This window comes from Anolis carolinensis, unplaced genomic scaffold, assembly GCF_035594765.1.
Source record: "Anolis carolinensis isolate JA03-04 unplaced genomic scaffold, rAnoCar3.1.pri scaffold_32, whole genome shotgun sequence".
Classification (NCBI taxonomy): domain Eukaryota; kingdom Metazoa; phylum Chordata; class Lepidosauria; order Squamata; family Dactyloidae; genus Anolis; species Anolis carolinensis.
In genome coordinates, this window is record NW_026943841.1 from 197,639 (window position 1) to 213,334 (window position 15,696).

The following is a 15,696-nucleotide window of genomic DNA, read 5'->3' on the forward strand; positions in this document are numbered from 1 at the left end:
CATCATGGAAGCACCCTCGGTCAAAGCATTGGCACCTCCTGGACTATGTTATTACACGTGCCAGAGACCGCCGCGATGTGCTTCTCACAAGAGCCATGACAGGTACTGATGACTGCTGGACAGACCACAGGCTAATCCGATCCACGATGGCTATCAAGATCGTCCCCAAACGCAGACTCCAAGGAAGAAAAACAAGGCGAAAAATGAACACCCAAGCCCTTCAGGAGCCCTCCAAACGAGCCCTTCTCCAAACAACACTCAAAGATCATCTACCCACAGAACACCCCGAAAATGTTGAGGAACATTGGAACAAACTGAAGACCTCCATCATCACAGCCTGCGAAGAAAGCATTGGATACCTAACTAAGAAACATCAAGACTGGTTTGATGATAACGACAAAGAGATCCAACAGCTGATTGATAACAAAAGGAAAGCCTTCCAAACATGGCAGAGAGACACCAACTGTGCTGCCAAGAAAAAGATCTATGCCAGTGCAAAAGCTGAGGTCCAAAGAAGGACCAGAGAACTCAAGAACATCTGGTGGACAAAGAAGGCTGAAGAAATCCAACACCTTGCAGATACCCATGACGCTCAGGGATTTTTCAAAGCCACAAAGATCATTTATGGACCAAGAAACCATGGCATACAGCCCCTACGCTCATCAGATGGAACCAAAATTCTGAAGGACAAAACATCAATTGCACTACGTTGGAAAGAGCACTACCAGAACCTGCTGAATCGCAGCTCCAACGTGGCCGAAGAGATCCTCTCACAAATCCCGCAACAACAAACCAGGGATGAGCTTGCAGCACTGCCTAGTTTGGAAGTCAGCAATGCCATCAGCCAACAAAAAAACAACAAAGCTAGCGGACCTGATGGGATTCCCGCTGAAATCTTCAAAGAGGGTGGACCTGAGCTGATACAACAACTCCACCAGCTCATTGAAAAGGTGTGGATGACCGAGAAAATCCCAGCTGACTTCAAGGATGCCACCATCATCACCCTTTTCAAGAAAAGGGACAGAACAGACTGCGGGAACTATCGTGGTATCTCCCTTCTAACCTCCGCCGGGAAAATCCTCTCAAGAATCCTTGCAAACCGCCTTCTCCCTGTCTCAGAAGACACCCTCCCAGAATCCCAGAATGGCTTCCGCCCCTCCAGAGGAACAGTGGACATGATCTTCACTGCTCGACAGCTCCAAGAAAAATGCAGGGAACAAAACCAACCTCTGTACATGGCATTCATTGACCTTGCAAAGGCATTCGACACAGTGAATCGCAGCGCTCTCTGGACCATCCTCCAAAAAATCGGGTGCCCTGACAAATTTGTGAACATCCTGCGGCTCCTCCATGATGACATGATGGCAAAGTGACCCATTTAAGGTGGAATCAGGTGTCAAGCAGGGATGTGTTATTGCCCCCACCTTATTTTCCATCTTCATCGCTATGATACTTCACCTTGTTGATGGGAAGCTTCCCACCGGAGTGGAAATCATCTATCAGACAGATGGCAAGCTATTTAACCTCAGCAGACTGAGAGCCAAAACCAAGGTCACCACAAAATCTGTTATAGAACTCCAATATGCTGATGACAACGTAGTCTGTGCGCATTCAGAAGAAGACCTACAAGCCACTCTAAACACCTTCGCAGAAGCATACGAGAAGCTTGGCCTCTCACTGAACATCGAGAAAACCAAAGTGCTCTTCCAACAGGCACCAGCTAATCCCTCTGCAAAGCCAGGAATACAGCTTAACGGTGTAACATTAGAAAATGTTGACCATTTCCGCTACCTTGGTAGCCACCTCTCCACAAAAGTCAACATCGACACTGAAATACAACACCGCCTGAGCTCTGCGAGTGCAGCATTTTTCCGTATGAAGCAGAGAGTGTTTGATGACCGGGACATCCGTAGAGAGACCAAGGTGCTTGTTTATAAAGCCATTGTCCTCCCAACCCTGCTCTACGCCTGCGAAACGTGGACTGTGTACAGACGTCACACCAAACTCCTGGAGCGTTTCCATCAGCGTTGCCTCAGGAAAATCCTGCAAATCTCTTGGGAAGACAGGCGGACAAATGTCAGCGTGCTTGAGGAAGCAAAGACCACCAGCATTGAAGCGATGCTCTTACGCCATCAACTCCGCTGGACTGGCCACGTTGTCCGAATGCCCGATCACCGTCTCCCAAAGCAGCTCCTCTACTCTGAACTCAAGAATGGGAAACGGAATGTTGGAGGGCAGGAAAAGAGATTTAAAGATGGGCTCAAAGCCAACCTTAAAAACTGTGGCATAGACACTGAGAACTGGGAAGCCCTGGCCCTTGAGCACTCTAATTGGAGGTCAGCTGTGACCAGCAGTGCTGCGGAGTTCGAAGAGGCACGAACGGAGGGCTTAAGGGAGAAACGTGCCAAGAGGAAGGAGCGTCAAGCTAACCCCGACCGGGACCGCCTTCCACCTGGAAACCGATGTCTTCACTGCGGGAGAATATGCGGGTCAAGAATCGGTCTCTTCAGTCACCTAAGAACACACGCCCAAGATACCAAGGTTGGAAGACTATCGTCCTCGAACGACGAGGGATCGCCTAACTAACTAACTAATATCCCAGTTCAATGTTTGGTGCTCAATTCGCAAATATAGTAATTCCTACATAACATTACCATGTATTGAACTGCTTTTTCTGTTGATTTGTTGCAAAACATGATTTTTGGTGCTTAATTTGTAAAATCATAATGTAAATTGATGTTTAATAGGCTTTTCCTTAATCCCTCATTAGCCAACATTTTTGCTTATCCAGCACTTTTGGGGGGACGCCAAAATTCTGTTCGCTTACACTTGAAAAATACCTAGGGCCGGCCCTGCTTTGAGATAATTAAAATCACCAAATTCATCTATAATATGGATCATAACCATTAAGAGGGAAGAATACAGTGCAAACCACATAATAGAAATATCATGATCACTTATTCCAGTCCACTAAAATACTCCTTTTTAGGAATGTTTCGATCCTTCAGTGTGACTCTATGGTATTCTTGGGCCATAAGCCCTTCATTTAAATAGGGTTTACCCATTGTTTCAAGTATCCACATCTATTCCATGGGCCACACTGTACTTAATTGAGGAAAAAAGGCATAGGGATGAAAGGGCCAGATTGTCCAGGTGCAAAAAGATACCTGTGGAGAGAAAGGATGCCTGTTTTGAAGAGTTCCTCACAAGGACTGCCCAGCAAGCAATGAAGCCTTTGGAATGAAGGAGGGAGATAATGCAATAAAATAGGGTAAAGCTGCAGTTCTGTGATTAGTATTTCAGTTTCCATGGAACCAGTTGTTTTCAAGATTTGTTCAATGTTGCAATGTTTATTTGGAAAAACATCAAGTTCCATTGTCTGAAGGGTAGTCAGGGTTCTAGCAACGTCTAATGTGGAAAGAAAAGAGGATCTGCATTGTTGCCACTGTCTCTCTACCCCACACTGCCTACCCACCATCACTGGCATTTTTCCTTGCCTTGCCTTTTCTCTTTCACCTGCTCCTGTTTTGCAGCACCCACATATGTCCTTGCTAGTCCTCTGTTTATAGTACTGCCAGCGTTTCTACCTACTATCTACATCACTATAATTGGAGGAAGGTTGGAGGTGCATTTATGTCTGCAAGGTAAGGAGAAATGGCACAAAGGCAAGGTGAAGCAACCAGGCAAAAGGGGGAAGGGTAGGAGGTAGCAGAGAAGAGAGGTGCAGGAGAAGCAAGGTGAGGAGAAAGGAAGGAAAGGAGCATAGATAAGGTGTGACACTGAAGTGGCAAACTGCAGAAAGCATGGGAGGGAGGCTTGCCAACGATGTAGGTAAGAGAGGGGGGAAGAGGCAAAGATGGATGAGAAGTGTAGTAGCAGGTGGTAAGAAGTGAGGAAGATAGACAAAAGGTAACAGAAAGTACAAGCATGATGCCCCAAGGAAAGGCATGAAGGGAAGGGAGTTGGGGTAGAGTCATGAATGGGCCACAAGAAGCATGAGGGGGTGCATGGTAAAGATGAAGCAAGGAGGAAAAGAGGTAAACTGTGGAGTAAGAGAGGGAGATATTGTGAAGGCACAAGGAGAAACCAAATATAGAAAAGGAGAGAAGACAGATGCAGGGCAAGTGTTCAAAGATCGGAGCAGTAGGTACAAGGTGTGTCAAATTAAAAGGGAAGTGTGTGTTCATGACAAATGTTATCGTCAACACCACATCAGCTGACAGCCACTTAGCATTATTCTTATCTTGATTCTGATCCTCACAAAAACCCTGTAAAGGTAGATCTACTGAGAAGTTACAAGGGTACATTATAAGGCCAAGACATTTGAACTTGAACATCTCTGTTCCAAATACAGCACTTCAAACATTATTCTGTATTCTCTCAAAAGAGCAATTTCTTTGTTAAATATCACATCTAGGCTAAAACATAGTGATAGAAAAAAGATAACTATCAATGTGCTGAATTTGAACAATTAGAATGCAAATTAATAATATGCATAATTATAAAATTTGCATGATATGTAAACTAGATGTCTGATTTGAGGGACTGGAATAAGGCAACTTGCCATATAACATAACACCTATTTTGGGAAGAACATCTGCCCCTCAGACCTGTTAATAGAAACTAGAGTTTGCTTTTCTTTGGCTCTCCAGTTTCACTCTTTTCAAATTCCAGTAGAAATTGGAATTCGACTTCATTGGTCTGATGCTCAGATGAAAATATAATTATCACTTTGAATTTGCACTTCACTAAATTTCCTCCCCTTGCTATGAGAAGCAGGAAGTGCAGAGCCCCTCATTCACTTATGCACATCCCTTCTGTTCTGCAGTCCCAGGGCAATAACATATTTGAGTTTTTATACATTGTAATCATGTTTATACTTAACAAGGCTGGAACTACAGATGTCACATCTCAGTGCTTGAGTTATGCAATTATTTAAGAGGTGGAGCCATTACAAATGCACAGATAAACAAGCTGAATTCTCCCAGGAGACCCTTGGAAAGTACTGTCCCTCATGCTTTGCAGACATATTTGCTGGAGAACTTTAAAACATTAAGGGGTTCACTCAATAGATGGCATTAAGAACAATGCTGCACCTTTTGTGAGCTAGCAAGAGCAGGGAAGAAACTAAAAACATGAAAATTATATCATGCTTCATGTTTTGGTAGAAAAACAGTCCTCCAAATAGACCCAAAGGTTAATTTGTTCTAGAACTGACAAATTAAATCAGATAATTGCAGATACTCGGCATACAGCACAACAAAAGACTTGCCACATACTCTAAAAAGGAACACAAAGAAAACTAAGGGGTTCTGAACTAAGGGCTATAAAGTTAATAAACACTATTAACTGATATGTGTCATTGAAAGCTCAAATTACTTTCATTAATTCTTTATTTAAAACAGCTTTCTCCAACATGGTACTCTACTAGTGTTCTGCATTATAATGCACTAGCCTAAAATATTATTCAAATTTTGCTAAGTCTCCTTAGAAAATTATGTATGTAATGATGTTTGATATCACAAAAAGATTGCTTATGGGTGTGCCTTATTTTTTTTATTTTGTATGCATTTTGAATGATTTTATATTTCTTCAATGTGATTATTTTAAATTGTTTTTACATTTTAATTGTTGGGTTTTAGTTTATTTAATTTTTGTGATCCATATTGGGTCTCACTCAAGGAGAAGGTGGCATTTAAGTGAAATATATAAATAAATAAAATAATCCTTCTGAACTTCAAACTCAGTTTGCAGTAACTAACATAATTCATGGAAAAAGTGTAAGGAGGAGAAAACATTGCAATTTTTTAAAGCAGATTAAAAAGAGAGATGCCAGAAAGTAAATTGAGACTATCCTTGTCAAATCAGGATAACTGAAGGATTTGCTGGAAATTATCTGGATGAGAAAAAGTCTTCAACATGGGAGCAGAGGAGAAAAGGGACAGGTTTACTTCCATTCCCATTCCATTCCTCTTCTGCTGTTCCAAATGTTCAGATCAGCACTATTCAAAATGGTGGTCTGTGAACAAATAGTTTCTGTGAAAGAAGAAAAAAGTTGTGTCAAATATAGCATTAGCCTCTGATGTATCAGATAGCATGATTGAGACTACTTTAAATTGTTGTTTTGCTGTTTGTATTCTATGATGAAGTCTTTTAATTTAAGGGTAAATAAACACATTAACAGGAAAATAAAATAACAACCAACCCTACTCACCCCTTTTAGTGTTAAAAGTTAACTCTCTTTCACTATTTCATAGACAAAGCAGTGAGTGGATGTTTAATAAAGAATTGTGCATCTGGTCTGGCTCAAGTGCTAGGTTGCAAGACCATGCCTTTAAAGAGCTGTCCAGATGGCACTTTCCTCTGTTAAAGCCCACAAATACTAGAGATGAAATAAGTACTTAAGAGTGACCTGGAAGCTTTTGTTCATATGCATTGGTCATTGTGAAGAGTAACTATTCTTAGCCCTGTCCTGCACAAATGGAAACCAAACCCACATTAAAGCCATCCAATTTATGTAGCCTGACCACCAAGGAGCATATTTTATAGTTTAATGCCTAGTGAAATGTGCTGAAGAATTGGCTGGTAACTGGATTTTTCCTATTCCAAAGGGGAAGCACCCTTATGATGCCTGACTACCTTGTCTCATCAGAAATTGTAGCCAGGCAGGCAGGATTTGTTGCTCCTAAAATTTACAAAAAGGTTTACTTACAGGCACCTGAAAAATATTGCTTTCAAATATGATGCAAAATAATCAATAAAGGAAAAAATACATTTTATGTATATAATTTTTACTAAAGTTTTCTATGAAAACTTTAAAGAAAAATACATATTATTTTGTGTTATTTTCTACCCAGCATCATAGAAAAAAGAAAGAAAAATAATAATAAAGAGCACTCTAGAGATTATGAGATGAATGACAGCACATGATCCACTGATAGGTTTATGGTATGTTTGATTTATACAACATAATATAGAAATTTATAGCAGAGGAAAGTATGTAACATGTTGCGGGTATTCCTTTTTTCACCTTGTGCTTCCCTTGGGTCTCTGTCTACTGAATCATTTCATAGGCTGGGAAATAAGTGGTTTCCATTCTTCACAGGCTTGTTCCAGCTTGCAAAGCATAGAAAAATGCCACTGAACACAACAATGGTTACTTCTGATTACCTCTTGTAGGATCTGCCTGTAAAGGCTGTAATCTTTTTGCTGCTACTGCTGACTCTCTTCCTCCCCCTTCTTCTGGAAAAGCGGGACTGAATTCATGCAAGAGCCACATTAAAAACAGATAAATAAATCAAGCAATCGAGCAAGTGTAAACCCTGTCGATTCTTAGTTTGGCACATTGGATGGGGAAACCCTAGGAAAGAGACTGTACTTGCTATTTGAGTTCAGAAAGAGATTGATTACAGAAGCTGGAGAGGGGTTGTCACTGCCAGAGTTAAGGCATTGGGGTGGAGGGTAGCCTTAAATAAGAGCTCTAAAATTGCATCCAAATATTTTGAAATGATTGGGAAGCACAGGCAGAAGAGTTCAGAAGGTTTTGTATTGACATCTCATTGAATGCATGGAATTTTTGGGAAGGTACATATTTGGTAAATTTAATATACAATTTGTTGAATTGTTGCTACATGTGGTGATGTATGGGTCTGTGTATATACACAGACACAAACACAGACTTAAAGTATTACTGTGTTTGTAATATGCAATTTCAGTTGGCTCCATAGTATCCAGAATGCAAGCAAAACTGACACTCAGCTGGCCTGGTCAATTTCAACCTCAGGCCTCCATTTCTCTTTGAAGAAACAGCTTTGTGGAAACAATTAATCAGAGGTTTGAGGATATGAAGAAATGTTTTGATTTTCCATCCTGGTAGTGAAACTGCTCAGAAAAAGGGGTGGTTTGGGTTTGCAATTAACTGGAAAAATCAAGGAGGCAAGTTTCTTAGAGGTGTTAAAGTGTCCAAAAAATTGAAGGGTGGGTTTTAAGCAAACATCTACATTGCACAATTATAACTGCTCAATCGCACTTCAACTTCCATGGCTCCTTCCTATAGAAGCACTGGGATGTATAGCCTTTGATGGAAGATTTACAGTTGTTTGCTAGAAAGTTTCTGTAGTGCTCGTGCCCCTTGGAATCTGCTGTGTTTTGGTTCTGTGGATCTTCAAGTCCCATTCTATACAATGGGGTAGTTAAATGGTGTTGCTTATATAAAGTCAAAGTTTGTCTTTAAGTTTGAATACTTTCAAGCTGTGGATGATTGGATTCCTGAATGCAGAATCTATGCATATGGAGGGCTGACTGCACTCTCTAACAGTGAATTCTAAACACCTTTTTTCATGATAGAGGGATCAAAGTATTAGAATCATGTAGTATGGATGTATGCACATTACTCAGAGCAAGCAGGGGAGTTTTAACACCCATCAGGAGTCAGGATTTGGTATATCATGTTAGTACTGTTAACTCAGAAGTATGGGTGCAATTTCTTCATGGCTAGTTCTACAGCTGCTCTCTTAAAATATGCACACACAGAATTAAACATGGAACTATTAATATATTATTAATATTATTATGTTTAGCTTATAACAGAATACTGCTAGTAGAAGCTGCCTATCTGGATTGCATTGTGCTTCACTTTTGTAGACCTCTTGCATGTTTGTGATTGTAAATAAAGAACATGGTAGACCTTACCAAGAAAAAAAAAGACACAACAGAAACTACAGAAACACTGCACTGATCCAGGAATAAGTACAGTGATCTCACTCTCAAAACCTCCAGTCCAGCTAAAATGTTTTATTATTATTATTATTATTATTATTATTATTATTATTATTATTATTATTATTATTATTATTAACATCTTGTTTTATACAGATACATTTTAGCATTCTGGCTAGTCCTGGACTCTTCCACACTTAAGTTCCATGAGTTAAAAACTCCAAATGACTGGCAAGAGAAAACAGTAACAGCTTGATGTACTTATTCAGAACCTGGCAGTTGACTTACAGATGCATCACTCCAGGCATGGACTCTTCTTATGAAAACATGGAAAAGGAGGTCAGCTAATCACAGCAAATGGCTCATCCTTTTGTAAACACTACGCTGTCTTAGGTGCTAGCCAAATCAACAGAGGGCGTGACAGCTGGAAAATGTGTAATATTGAAGCCAAAATCTGACCTAACCATGCAGAAAACTAGGCTGGGCTGGGGCCTGATTTAAATAACAAAAGAAGTTTAAAGTTCAGATCATAGAATTCTAGAGTTGGGAGAGACCACAAGGAACATCCAATCAAATCCCATTCTGCAATGCAGGAACACACAAGCAAAGCAACTCCAACAGACAATAATCCCACCTCTGCTTTAAAAACCTCCAGAGGAGACTCCACCCCAACTCAAGGTAGCATACAGTATGTATTGAACCTCAACCCTGCACTGCAATGGTGAAGTGGAACAAGGTCTTGTAGATTGGAAACAACAGGATTTTTAAGTGAGTAGGAGTAATCATAGGATCTGAAACCCACTAAAATTTGCTTGTTCATTGGGAACGTAGCTGGAGCTCTCACAGTTCACAAATGATGTGGGACAGGTGGTGGGTTGCCCCATGAGCTATTCATATTACAATGCAAAGTACTGTGGGACAGCTTCTTCTCAAAAAGATCATTAAGATTCATTAACATTACAAAATACCTGCATCTCAACAAGAGCAACTTTAATTGGTTTGCTTACTTTGAGGTAAATTGTTTCTCCTGACAGCTGGGAAAATACATTTGCTGTTTCTGTCTTTTACGTTTCATGTACAATCTACAGTCTCTCTACCCAAAATCCAGCAAACTGTCCTCTGTGCTGCTGTCTATTAAATGGGTATTCTGTGATTTTCTGCTAATTGTAATAAATTTAATACTAGGGGTGCATCCACGCTGTAGAATTAAGGCTGTTTGACATAGCTCAGTGCTATGAAATCCTGAGAGTTGTAGCTTGGTGAAGCACCAACATTGTTTGGCAGAGAAGGCTAAAACTAGGATTCCAAAGTATTGAGCCATGGCATTTAAAGTTGGGTTGAACAGCATACAGTGTTGATGCACTCTATGGCCCCTTCCACACAACCATATAAAATCCAGATTATCTGCTTTGAATTGGATGATATGGTAGTGTAGAAGGGGTCTATGCTTCTGAAGTAGTAGAATTTGGACGCAATATACGTACATATACTTTGTATGATTTTGTGTATACATGTAATTCTATTTATACAGAAATGTTATGTGTTGTCAAACTGGACTTTTTATAGTTTTCTTGGCATGATTAATTCAGAGTGTTGTCATTGCCTCCCTCTAATGCTGAGGGAGTGTGGCTTGCCCTTGTTTACCCAGTAGATTTCCATCATTGAGAAGGGTTCGAACTCCAGTCCCTCAAAATCCTAGTCTAGCACTCAAGCCATTATACCATTTTGTCTCATGGAACCGGATACACCTAATTTTCTACAAGACACCTTCAGTCTTTTTTGTTTTGGTTAAGAAAGATGTCAAATGTTTACACGTGCATCACCAACAGACTAGTGAACATTTTGGGACTCTCATTGGGGGCATTGACTACACAATCTATCACAATAAAGTCTGGACGTCTTTATTTCCCATTTGGCTACTGTCCTTTACTTCCCTGCACATATCCCCCAAACAAATTTTCTCCATCTGCTCTCTAATACTGGAAGTGAAGCTGGAAAAATAATAACCCTCCAAGACAGAAAGCAGGAAGGTGAGGCATGACTGAGGGGTCTGTTCATCCATTTTGTTTGCTACCCCCCCCCCCCCCCCCCATTTTTATATAATGGGCAAAGATTTGGGCTTCAAATGCAGATACTGCTTTTATCACATCTGGTTTGATCCCTAACGTATGTTCAAACCCATATAAGATTTTCAAGTTAGAAAAGTTAAGTTCCTAGGTCAGGAAACAGTGAGGAAGGTTCACTAACATGATAGCTCCTGTGTCCCATAATTAAGTAGTCTGGGGATGTGTACAGTTACTTCTTTAAGCCCAATGTTGATTTAAAGGGGAAAAATCTAGACTAGATTCCTGCTAAGTACTGTTTAGACTTTCCACATGACACACTAATTTTGACAGCCAAGTTTACCTCCTGCTAGAGGACTAGTCTACAGCACACTGTGGCAACAAGAAAAACATGTCTACTTCTCCTTTTTCCACTTTTGAGTGTGTGTGTATGTCAGTCGGTGAGACAGATAAGACAGACAGGCAATGTGTTGTTCCTTTTACACAGCACTGTTCCTGATGTTCAAGTCTTTTTCTCATTTGCACTCCTTCAACAGGAATGTTTTGTACTAAAATAAGCCAGGGCAGCGTAATGCATTGGACAGGAAGCTCTTGAATTTTTTTTGTTCTGCCTAAGCAATTGAGAAATGTCTCTGAATTGCTGGCACACACATGGGTTGGGTTACTGATAAGAACAGTGAAATGACAAAAGGGAGTATCAGTCAGCTGACAACAGAGCAGTGTTCTGTTACTCTTTTCAGTATGAAGACAATGATAATTTCTTGCTTGCTTTAGGTGATGTCACCACCTAGCTAAATTTTAACTGATGGTCAATGTAGTTTGATCCAATGCACTTTTATTGTAGCACAAAGACTTGTATTCCAAAACTAGAAATAAAAATATTTGTTATTCATCATTCGGTGACTGGGTGATCTAACCAGTATCTTCTAAATGTTTAAAGCCAGAGGGGTTTTTTAATGGTAAGCTTAGACTGGACAGAAAATATAAAATATAGCCATTGGCTTGATATAGAAAAATCCTACACTCCATGTCTGTTTCTCTCACTCCCTCTTCTTATTTACCATAACACGAATGTAATATATTTTAAAAACATCATAGCTATGATATGTCTAGGTGATGATATCATCTCACTCACAACATGACTTGCAATTGATTGGCATCATGCCATGAAGAACAAGAGCTCATGATTTTAAAATAATACTACCAAATAAACAAGAGAGATCTCCCTTAATGACATGATCTGTGGAAAGTTGCCTGAGACTAGAAAGACATAGTCAAATGATTAGGGAACACAGACCCTGGAAGAATCACAAGCGGAGATTGAAGTGTAGAATAACATATCTTTATTCAAAATGTTGGCTGTTATCCTACTCGGCTAGAATACACTCATCTCCCAAAATGTTCCTATTCCCCTGTATTTTCTGGAAAATATGCAATCAGCTATAGCTCCATGCAAGGCATGTGAGACTCTCTTCATTCACCAAACAGGGCAGCCATTGTGTATACAAGCGCCTCTATAACATCCATGTACCAGTCAATGCACAACAATGACAAATGATTCTGGGTCACCCAATCTCCTCCCCTTTATGCACAAAACAGATCCAGAAATCCAGAGGAAAAGTGTAATAGCTCTCTTTCTACTTGATACCTGTTTTAATGTGGATCTTTAATAGAAATATGTATATTTGTTGAATTTTTTTTGCAATGTTCGTGTTTTTTTATTGTGTTGTAACCTGCCTCAAGCCACAGGGAGAGGCAGGTAAGAAATTGTTATTATTATTATTATTATTATTATTATTATTATTATTATTATTATTATTATATTATACCATGAAAAAGTAGGAAGCCTGCATGGAAAATATAAACACTTCTGGGGAGAACTTTGAGTCTTGTGAGAATAAGGGCTCTATGCAGTTAATTTCCATAACACGGTACACAGCATGTTCACTATATTTAGTGCTGGGCCCCTTTCAAGAGGGCATTCATGGTCTGAGTTTTTTCCCCAAAAAAGATTTAGTAGATGGTTGGAAGTTAGGGAGTAAGACATTCTTATATTTCCTGTGGCCAAGGGTGTCTTGCCGTATAAGGCTGTGGAGGGTTCTAGCTTTTTTCAACTAGAAAAAAGCTTTGTGGTCATGGGTGCTGGCCTTCCCATTAGCCACAATGAGGCAGCTGCCTCAGGTAACACATTTGGTATGTTATGAAATGGAAACTGATTATTTAGTCATTCAAGTTGTCAGGGATTAAGGTGAGGTGCTTGTGGTGTTCCTCCCCTTAAAATGTTAAAAGTACTTTGTTTTTGCCTGAGTGTCTGGAAGTAGGTTGGGCCATGTCAGCTCTCGTTCAGGCAGCCAAGTGTCCTGGGCTGGTCCTGATGACAACTACTGGGGTTGGCTGAGTAGTAATAATAAACAGTACCAGCAAGTCAGCACTGTTACTCATCAAGAATGTCCTGTGATGGTATAAGCTTATTCCCAAGGTTGTTCTCTAAAGAAAGATGGCTGTTTCTACTCTCCAATGGGATCCAAGCTCAGGTTCCTTGCTCAAAAAAATAAATCCCTCACCACATACAGATGGTTCATGGAGCCTTTATAATCTCTCAGTGATTTCTCCCACTGCATGCCACCTTCTTGCCTATGTGGGACATACACAGTCTGTAGAAATTGGCTCTGTGGAAGAGTAAAAGCGGATGACCTGTGTTGGAAGTTCTAGCCACGATCTCTCTGTGAAGAGGCACAGAGAAACACACGAATTTAAGGTAGTGCAGTATGGTGAATGAAAAGCATGAGAGAACAGTATGATGGTTAATATGCAAAAGTGATGGGGTAGGATGGCTATACAGATCACTAATTTGAGTTGGGTAACAGGAGTGTAGAAGAGGGAGAAAAATGGCCTGCTTCTCCACTTGTATATCATTTTGAAAGTTTAATGTGTTTCCTTTCATTGCTTGTTTGAATGACCCTTGTCTCTTCTCCTGTCCCTGGTTTTCCCTTTCAATGAAACCAGCTACCCCTCTTCCCCTGCTGCAACATTGTTGCTTTTAGATGGGGAGGCATTTTGTGGCATTCTGCTGCTCCTTTCAGGCTCTGACTACAATTCCAGTCAGGTGGAACAAAAAGTTGCAATTGTATAGCCAATTTAGAAGTAAAACCACAAAGTTACAAATAGCAGAATACTAGCTGGGATTGTCTGTTGAAATCAATGGCTAATAGAAAAAGTGTACACCATTCTGTTTCACACTGATTTAAATAAGTTTGGACACTTCATATATTTGTTGTTATTGTTTGCTTTCAAATTGTTTCTGGCTTATGGTGGCTCTAAAGTGAATTCATTGTGGTGTTTTCTTTCCAAGATTGTTTGGAGGAGGTTTAACATTATCTTCCTCTGTCATGATGTGATTTGTCCAATGTCATCGACTGGGTTTCTATGACTAAGTGGAAATGTGAACGCTGGTCTACCAGAGATCTAGTCCAGCATTCAAATCTATCATGGCTCCATCTCCTTCAAAACAATCAGTTTCACCAACATTTGGAGAGGACAAAGGGTTTCATTTTACAGACATCAACACATGAGATTTGTCTGTTTCTTTGTTCTGTTTTCATACTTCCTGTTTGTAACAAATGCTCGTAATTATGCTCATTTATTTCTTTTTCTGTTCATTTCCAAAGTGCATAGCTGTCACACATCCCACAGGAAACCCATGCTGCTGTCCAGCCCATTCACCCATCTAGCTGTATACTATTTCTTGCTAACTATGGATCCATGTCATCCATTGGCACTAGAAAGCCTCATGTATTGTTTATGTGATTTGTGGATAGTGAACATTTTTGTTTTGGTGTATTGCCTACTGTTAGTACAAGGGCATCGTTAGTATATATATTTCTTTATCATATCATGCTCGATTGTCATAGAAGAATTTAAGAGTGCTGGTTTCCCTGCCCATCAGAATAGGATTGCTGTGTTCTAAATTTTAGAGAAATATTTGAAAGTAAAAACCAAAAACCAAAAAACCAAACCTAAATCAGAAATGGGAAACATTATTGAAAGTGCAATACATTATTCACATGACGTTAATTCTTACAAACAGTATGCTGCGAATGTATTATTGCTGACTGTATTATTATTTTTAAAAAATATAGCCCCCCCGTTAAAAATAATCAAGTTGCTCCCAAATCTAACCAAGATTAATAATACTGCATTGACTGGTAGGCATTCTTCGTATGTAAAATGCCTTAAAACCAAAATTGTTGTTGTAACATTTAAATGTAATGTCATTAGGTTCTGTCTTTTTTTAAAGCAAGGAATGAATGAATGACACTTCAAATGTGTCACCCCCAACCTCCAGCTATGCTCCTTATAGACAGAGTCTAAGAAGATCAACCCAAATGTATTTTATTGTCTGAGGCAAAGAACAAAACAATGTCCCCTCCAGTACACAAACAGAAGCTGATTAGACTAGCTTAGTTCAATACTGGCAATGAGACAAGATAGCAAGGCACACCTCAAGGCCATCGACGGATGGATTTATTCTGTGGTCGTCACAGCTCTCTCTTTCAAGAGCAAGGAATGAGCAGTCTCCTCAGTGTGCTGAATGGTGGGACCAGGTTTTCAAGTTTTGTTGCATCTATTAAATGATTTCTGTTTGTCATGAAGCCCAAAGAAATATAACTAATCAACTCACAGCAGCTAGGGTGCTATATGCACAAAAATTTGGGAAAGGGCACCAATGTAGACAGAGTGTATTATGGAAACCTAAAATCCCACATAAATTTACAAATTAACAATTTTGATTCAAGAGAAGACTGCAAAAATGTTTAAGGAAAAATTGAGTTTAGTGACTGAGATTAAAATGGGGGTTAGAATTAATTGCATGATTTAAAAAAGACATACAATTAAATTATATGACCAATTTGGT